Genomic DNA, 8,926 nt, shown 5'->3' on the forward strand with positions numbered 1-8,926 from the left:
CCTAACATGTACATTGGTTGTATTGTCTGTTAATCTTGTAGATTAGCCTGACATACACATTGGTTGTGTTGTCTGTTAATATTGTAGGTTAGCCTGACATACACATCGGTTGTATTGTCTGTTAATCTTGCAGGTTAGCCTAACATAAACTTTGGTTGCATTGTCTGTTTATCTTGTAGGTTAGCCTAACATACACTTTGGTTGTATTGTCTGTTAATTTTGTAGGTTAGCCTGACATACACTTTGGTTGTATTGTCTGTTAATCTTGTAGGTTAGCCTAACATACACTTTGGTGGTATTGTCTGTTAATCTTGTAAGTTAGCCTGACAATTTAGATAGGTCAGTGCTTTGAATGAGTTCGTCACTTTAGAAAAATTAATTATATATGTATATATACATACACTAGAGATTCTACGTACAACACATTAAATAAATAAGCCACCATAGCTCAGTGGTGGTCTCGTAAACCAGGGGTCGTGAGTTCGATCCTCACTAGTGGTTGTATCTTGATAAATTATTGTTATTTAGTAAACTCTGTAATTAGTAAACAATCAATAATTGTTTCGTTCTTAAAGCTGTATTATTAATAATTAATGGTTAATTAACAGACACCTTCAAACAGATGCGGTGAAATTATTATCTTTGTTTCAACAGTACTTCTTTAAATACAAAATTTCTGGAATAATATAATAGAACTAGTGTAAAAAAAACATTATATTTATTTACTAGTATAAAAATAAACTAAATATAAAAACGAAAATGTAGAACAAAAATACAAGCAACAATGTAAGAAAATGATTGAACACGGCTGTTGCCCTAAACGTCGTTTTATTAATAAAGTTATTTTACTTTGTCGAGTTTTTCCCCATTACTTTATATTATATTTTGCATGAATATTAAGCATTCAACATAAACACCATAGTTGGCCTAAGAACAAGAAGGTTATAGTTTTGTTGCTAAGCGACGATGAATATTGTTAAGCATTATAAAAAAAAGGAGCGTGAAAGCGTTCTCGACAGAGTGACAAAGGGAATAAGCCTTTTATAGATATTGATTGTACTCGCATACACCGAAATCTCAAGTCCACTTGTCTTAGGCCTAACATTAGTTAAGCCTTTTGTACGGTTTATATTTGATAAAGAGATAAATTAACACTGTAGCTTGTGTACGTTTTTTACTTTAGTTTAGTTATAACTATATCAACATTTGCAACATAATGTTTAGGATGGTACAACATTGGATTACAGAGAATTGGCGACTGTTTTGGATTTCCTTACAGAAATAGCAAGTTTTATTTTATTCTTCTGTGAAACGTCCTATATTTGTTCAGGAAGAAGAATATTGTATAAGAACATTGAAGATAACTAATAAGTAACATCTTTATATGTTTTGTAGGCTTAGTTTTATAAAATATGAAGTTAACAAATGCTCAGAACGGTTTTAATAAATTAAGCTTATTATTTACTAGCTAGAGTACCCGTCCCCTGGACGGAAGTTATGTAAGTTCATGATTAATGAAAGGTTATCTCAGGACATGAAAAGTTGCTTCCCTTATATGTAATTGTCAAGACACAAAAATCACCCATAAAAACTGTAAAACACAAAATGTGAAACCACAAATTTGTACTTTCGCGTGGACCCAACAAACCTTCATGCCAAATTTGGTGAATATCCAACTACAGGGGACGAAATAGTGGTAAAACACGCAAAAACGGCCATAAAAACCGCAAAATGCAAAACCGAAAATTTGTATGTACCTCGTATGGACCTAATGAACCTCTATACCAATTTTGGTGAAGATCCATCCACACCCTGCGAAGTAGTTACATGGACACACAACAGACAGTACTATTATATTTATAAAGATTAACTGTGTTTTAACCACTGTTTAAGTCCTAGAGACTACTGTGAAAGGGGAGTTGAAAAATAAGTTTTAAATTAATATTTTTTTACGATTTTAGTTAAATACTTTTGTATATATTACATACGGTTTGTGTAAGATAAGTTTTCTTTTACCTGGTTTTTATGTAGGTGTAGATACACCAAATACATTTAGTACAGGTTGAAAGTGTTTTGTCTGTTTTATTAATTACGTTTAGATATATTACAAAGATCTAGCGCAGATTGAACATCAAACTAAGATTTGTCCTCAAGTAAAATTTATATTTTCTTTGTAAAATGTACAGATTTTAATCCCAGAATATGGTTAAACGGATAAATATATTTAAAATTAATATGAAACAAGAAACATTCCAGAATTCCAATTCTCTGTTTTATTTATTCTTTGTTGCATACGAAGTTGTTTAGGATAAAATCAACTCTTCAGTAACTAAGTAAAATTCAAATTGTGGAAGAAAAAATGACAAAACAGAGTAGTTATATATGTTGAGGTTTTTTCACATCAGAACTATTGTTTAACTTACAACAATATTGTGAAACATAAACATTTGTAACTGATGAATTATCCATTATTATTCTTTCTATTTTGAAACTACACGTGGCGCCATCTTGTAGAGTTAAAGAAAGTTAAACTTCTGCCCATTAGTCACTAATAAAGTTTTTTTATCGCATATCTCTACCATTCTTTCACTTATTATAACGTTTATTATTCTTGAACACACAGAAAACCTCACAGAAAAAAACAAAGAAATCGTGTTATTTTTGTAAGATAACTTAACACTCCGTGATTCGCTGTCATCTAATATCTTGTTATATTGTTACAGAAGTTGATATCCACTTCAGTACGGTATACTTAACATAGATCGTTGAAGTAGCCCTGTGTTAATACCAGTTAACTGAAATATTTATAAACTCACTATTGCTAAATGTCTTATTTCGGTGTCTAGACATTTCGATCAATACGTAACTGAATAGCCACCAGTGAGGATCGAACTCACGACCGCTGGTTTACAAGACCAGTGCTCTACCACTGAGCTATGGTGGCGCTTGGATGATAAAAATCTCCGTATATAAGATATTTTAGTTATGAATTATAAATACTATTTTTATATTTCTCCTGTAACAACAAATAGATCCAAATGTCTAAAAACAAAGAGGAAATATTTAGTTCATAAATGTACCGATAAAGTAATTATTATTTTAATTATATTTACTAACTTGTATATCAACTTCTGTAGCATAATGTTTAGGATGACAAAGAATCGTCGACTCTGTTAGAGTTTCTTACACCAGTGAGGATCGAACTCACTACCCCTGGTTTACAAGACCAGTACTCTGCCACTGAGCTATGATGGCTGGTATATTTGATATTCGGAATATGCAATCTTTAGTTTCTATATAATATTTATTTGATAAATTGACGAACTCACTGAAGCGCTGAAGTACCCATATTATTAGGATAACCACTATATTAAAAGACAACAGAGCCAACGTTATATTAGTATAACTTACATGGTGAACAGACAGTACAGCCAACGTGTGTGTTAGCATAACCTATTGTCGTTTTATCTAACCTTATAAGTAAAACGTTCCCCATTTACAAGAAGTACAGGTTTTATGTATCTAAAAAAGCCATATCCAACCATATAAGCATTCTTTAACTTCATTATTTTATTATATAATTCTTTAGAATTTTGTACATTTTTTTTCTAAATCTTCCGTTTTCAAAAATTCAAAGCGACTTTCTCAAAATAGTCTAAATTTGTACGCTTATAAGTTAATAACAAAATTATGTGTTATATACTTTATAAAAACTATATTTAAACAAGAAGTAGGGAAAGGTGAGGTAAGACGGCCACCTTTAGTTTAATTGCAGTTTTCACGAACCAAAATGAATGCAATAAAAACACAAAAGGTTTTAATATAAACCGTTTTTAATTATTAATCTCATTTCTAGTTAAAAGAAACTTTCTAGTTAGTGTGGGTCAGGTGTGGTCTAGGATTCTTGAGTTTAACGTGGCCAGACTGTGAATCTTATGTTTTTAAACCTATGCAGATTTGTTTCGTTCTGTTACTTAAGTTTGGAGATATTACACAGGCCGTGTGCAGCTTGAACGTGTTTTTACCAGTGTTGGAAATTAGGTATAAAGATGTTACAAAGATCTGGTTCAGGTTGGATATCGAGATAGTTTGTAGCCATGCAGTAAAGCCTGAATTTTATATATAAAGCGGACATATTTGAAACATTTTTTTCCTGGTGTATTACACAGGGCTGCGATGGTTTTATTGTCTTGAAATGTTTACATCTTCTGCAGTAATTCCTGTACGCTAAATCCGAAAATGATATCCATTTTTCTCTATCACCTACATATTTTTCACTAAACTTCATATATACTTTTACATAAGCGAATCATTTTCATTGAAATCAGGTCACATTTTGTTATGCATAAAATGTTGACAACCACTGGCTATAGATTTCTTTAGACCAATCGCGACGCAAAAGTCTTATCTAAGTAAGAGTTTTTTTAATTCTCGGTTTATAAAAAAATTCTTATGTGATAGAAAAAAGGGAATATTATTTTTGAAATCTACTTTTATGAAGTATTCATGTTATTCATTATTATAACATATATTCTGAAACTATATGTGGCGCCATCTTACAGAGTAAAACAAAGCTATGCTTTTGCCTGTCAATCAATAAGTTCTATATCGCTTATATTTACCATCCTTCCATTTAATATTAAATGAACTTAAACAAACATTTTTCATTAAAATATATCAAAGGATAGATATCTGACAGGAAAAAAAAAGGAACCGTATTGTCTGTTTACTGTGTATGTTAAATTAAGATCTTCGTTGGCTGTATCATCTGTTAATATTGTTTGTTATTCTTGTGGATTAACCTAACAATTATTACACGTCAGCGCATTGAATTGGTTCGTCAGTTTATGGAATAAATATTGTAAATAAACTAAAGATTGTATATGCATAAAATTTAAATGTACAAGCCACTATAACTCAGTGAAAGAGTACTGGTCTTCTAAACCAGGTGTCGTGAGTTCGTGGCAGAAAAGCGTCGGCTCTGTTAGCTGTTAGATTTCCTTACAAACATTGCTAGCCGTCTCTAATTTATCAGTGAAAGACTAGAGGGAAGACAAGCTAGTCATCGCCATTCACCGCCAACTCTTGAGCTACTCTTTCACCAACAAGTAGTGGGATTGACTGTCACATTATAACGCCCCCACGGCTGAAAGGGCGAGCATCTTTGGGGAAACAGGGATTCGAAACCTAAGGTTGCGAGTCGAAGGCCCTAACCACCTGGCCTATGTCTTGTAGAAGTATTAGAATTGAGCGGAACTTTTATAAACACATATGGTATTTAAGAATACTTAGGTTATAAATGTTTCAATGGACAAGTACTAAGGAGGTCTCATCTTAACCTTTTAATCGAAATTCCCTTCACTAATTTGAATATCAAATTCTAGATCCATAAAGTTTAGGATGGTACAATATTTAATGACAGAAAACGGCCAAAATGAAAAGAAAAAAAACAAAACAGTTTTTACAAATGTTTGAACAAATTATTAATTGATATTAATTGATATCTTAGTGCACTGGTCTGGTAAACCAGGGGTTGGGAATACAATCCTCACTGTTGGTTAGTGAGTCACGGGTCATTATCTTATATTCCTGCTGTAGAAGTTTGGTTCGGTTTGAAATTATCTCAAAGCTACACGAGGGCCATCTGTATATACAATACTTATTTGAACAACTGATCAAGCTGCACTATATCTGGGTAAAAGTTTTAAACATAATCAATAAAATGGACAAAAACACATTCTATAAAATATCTAACCAAAAACACTTTAGTGAAAAAAGGGTGTGGTCAAAAAAGATTCAGCATGCGACTTAAAGGAATGAAATCAAAATTGGTGGCCAAAATGGTAATTACACTAACAGCATTGATAAGAATTTTACAGCAAATATTCATTCATTAATTAGTCAGGCCGCATTTTTTTGTATAACTTTAGACATGATAGTGAGTAAAACAAAATACGCGGCCTAGCAAACTAATGAATGAATATTTGTTGTAAAATTCTTGTCAATGCTATAAGTGTAGCTACCACTTTGGATGAGGATTTTGATTTCATTATTTTAAGTCATACTTTCAATCTTTTATCCATTCCTCTATAGACCACTAACATTATACTTGCTCATTAAGCTCCATTCCTCTATAGACCACTAACATTATACTTGTTCATTGAGCTCCATTCCTCTATAGACCACTAACATTACACATCTTCATTAAGCTCCATTCCTCTGTAGACCACTAACATTACATTTGTTCATTAAGCTCCATTCCTCTATAGACCACTAACATTATACTTGTTCATTAAGCTCCATTCCTCTATAGACCACTAACATTATACTTGTTCATTAAGCTCCATTCCTCTAAGACCACTAACATTACACTTGTTCATTAAGCTCCATTCCTCTATAGACCACTAACATTACATTTGTTCATTAAGCTCCATTCCTCTAAGACCACTAACATTACACATCTTCATTAAGCTCCATTCCTCTATAGACCACTAACATTATACTTGTTCATTAAGCTCCATTCCTCTAAGATCACTAACATTACACTTGTTCATTAAGCTCCATTCCTCTATAGACCACTAACATTACATTTTTTCATTAAGCTCCATTCCTCTAAGACCACTAACATTACACTTGTTCATTAAGATCCATTCCCCTATAGACCACTAACATTACATTTGTTCATTAAGCTCCATTCCTCTATAGATCCCTAACATTACACTTGTTCATTGAGTCCTATTCCTTTATTTGGTTTCTACTTTATGCTAGAATTAAAGATACAAAGTGAGAACAAATTGTAATAAAAATGTGCTCTTCATTTATAAAAACAATATAATGATCCGTTAAATGTCACTAAGTTGTTTTGCGATCATATAAACTTTTCTCTCAGTAAAAGAATTTGGTTAAATATCATTGTAAGTTGAGAAACCAAACTGAGTACAGCAAAGGGAAAATGGTTCTCCATAGGTAGTAAAAACACACATAAAGGATAAAGTGACGTCGAGTACATTATTATTTTAGAACCTACTCTTTCTCGTGACATTGAACAACATTTTGTTTGATTTTATAATCGTTGTACTGTGCAGATTTTAGACTTTAAGGAAGGAGGGTTTTAAAAATAAAACACCTTTATAGTGACTAAATATTCTGAAGAATTATCATTCTTGTTACATTTCCAGGATTCTTAAACACGATTTCGATTAAAACTGGAATAAAATACAAATTCTCCTTTAATTTTAAAATGTTAATTTATTTTTCATTATATTTTGTTTATAGATATTTAACACTGTTTTCACGCTGCATTTTAATTAATAACCCAAATAACACATTGACATCACATTAGGTTGAAAAATTCACAGAAATTTCATTTGCTACTTGTAGTATGTCTTAGCAGCTTATGGAAAAAATTCTCGTAATAATAGTTGTTTTGGAAAATAAGTCCACTTACTACACTTTAATAATCAGAAGATAATACACTTTACATGAAAAAAATGAAGAGCGCGCCATCTATTGACAGATAAAGAAAGTCGTAAAATACGTACTTTTAGCCAAATTCAATATTTTTGTACATGCAATATTTTTTAGGTCGTCAAGACATTAACGTCAAATTAGTGTAGCCTGTATAATGTGTAAAGGTTAGTATACTCTTATCTCTTATTGTGATGACACACATTCGGCATGTAATGCTGTTTGAATACAAGAAGGGAAACAATGCTTCTGAAGCCACAAAGAATATGAAAGAAGTTTATGGAAATGTACTGAACGTTCGTAAGTATCAACGACGGTTCAGCAAATTTCGTTCAGGTGACTTTAGCTTTAAAAACTTTGATGGGAGGAGCCGAAATGCTGGAATTTATCTTGATGCTCTGTCCATATTTGGACAGAATATTAAATGCCAAAAACAAAACTACTTCCAACTCCAAAACCTGCACTCCATCCACAGAAAGTAATGCACATTGGTACGACATTAAAGGAGTAATTCATTTCGAACTCCTCAATCCACAGTGAACTGTCAATGCAGAGATATATAATCAGGAACTGGAATGTTTAAATCAAGCCCTTCATCAGAAACGCCCAAAAAAACAAATACTCTTAGTACTAACACAAAATATTTTTTATGTTGACAGATAAAGAAAGCCCTAGAATACGTATTTGTTGCCAAAATTAATGTTTTTATAGATGCAATAAATACATTTAACGATTTAAATAAATGTTTTAAGTCTATTTTTGGATTACTTTGGAGGCCAGTGAAGATGGACTGGTTCCTCCTGGATGGTACAATTACCCCGGAGCGATAGACCGACGTTAAGGGGTGATTTACAGACCCCACCGTTTTCACCTCCAACCCAACTCACTGTTTGTGCACACAATCAATAACCCAAGACCAGGGTCAGAGGATTAATATGATGGACACTATACGGATCCTAGGTTTGAAGTATAGTATCACGCACGCCCACACAGGTGCCAGGCTCGGCCCCACTAAAAATTTGTAGCAAAGAAACATCTTAATATAACGTTTGCTACGAAAAAAGAAAGTGGCGTTAAGTAAATCCAGATCAAAGTTTCTAGTTCAGAGAGCTGTTGTGTGTCTAAAATATTGGACTATTTGATAAAAAAATATTTTATTTTAAAACTTCCTTTATGTTTTTCATTAAATCTAATTGGAAATAATTCATTTTACATTCACAGACTCTTATACGATCACAGAGAAGTTGCAGCCATCTACTGCATAAAATTAAAATTGCATTGAAAGCTTGTTAAAAATGAAAGAGTGGTGTTAAGTAAACTCAAACTCAACTTCCTTTTTCACAAAGCTATCAATTTCCTAAATAATAGAACTATTTGAAAAATATTATTTTATTTTAAGTATTTCTTTATGTTCTTCATTAACTTTAACTGCAGAGATTTTATTTATGCATTGAGAAGC

General features: G+C 32.1%; 2 non-coding genes across 2 annotated transcripts; both read right to left on the reverse strand.

Moving 5' to 3' along the window:
• Positions 1-2,872: 2,872 nt before the first annotated feature.
• Positions 2,873-2,944, reverse strand: Trnat-ugu. The gene has a single exon. It is a non-coding gene; the product is annotated as a tRNA-Thr (tRNA).
• A 239-nt stretch (positions 2,945-3,183) lies between these two features.
• Trnat-ugu lies at positions 3,184-3,255 on the reverse strand. The gene has a single exon. It is a non-coding gene; the product is annotated as a tRNA-Thr (tRNA).
• Positions 3,256-8,926: the final 5,671 nt, after the last annotated feature.

This window comes from Limulus polyphemus, unplaced genomic scaffold (assembly GCF_000517525.1).
Source record: "Limulus polyphemus unplaced genomic scaffold, Limulus_polyphemus-2.1.2 Scaffold7295, whole genome shotgun sequence".
Lineage (NCBI taxonomy): Eukaryota > Metazoa > Arthropoda > Merostomata > Xiphosura > Limulidae > Limulus > Limulus polyphemus.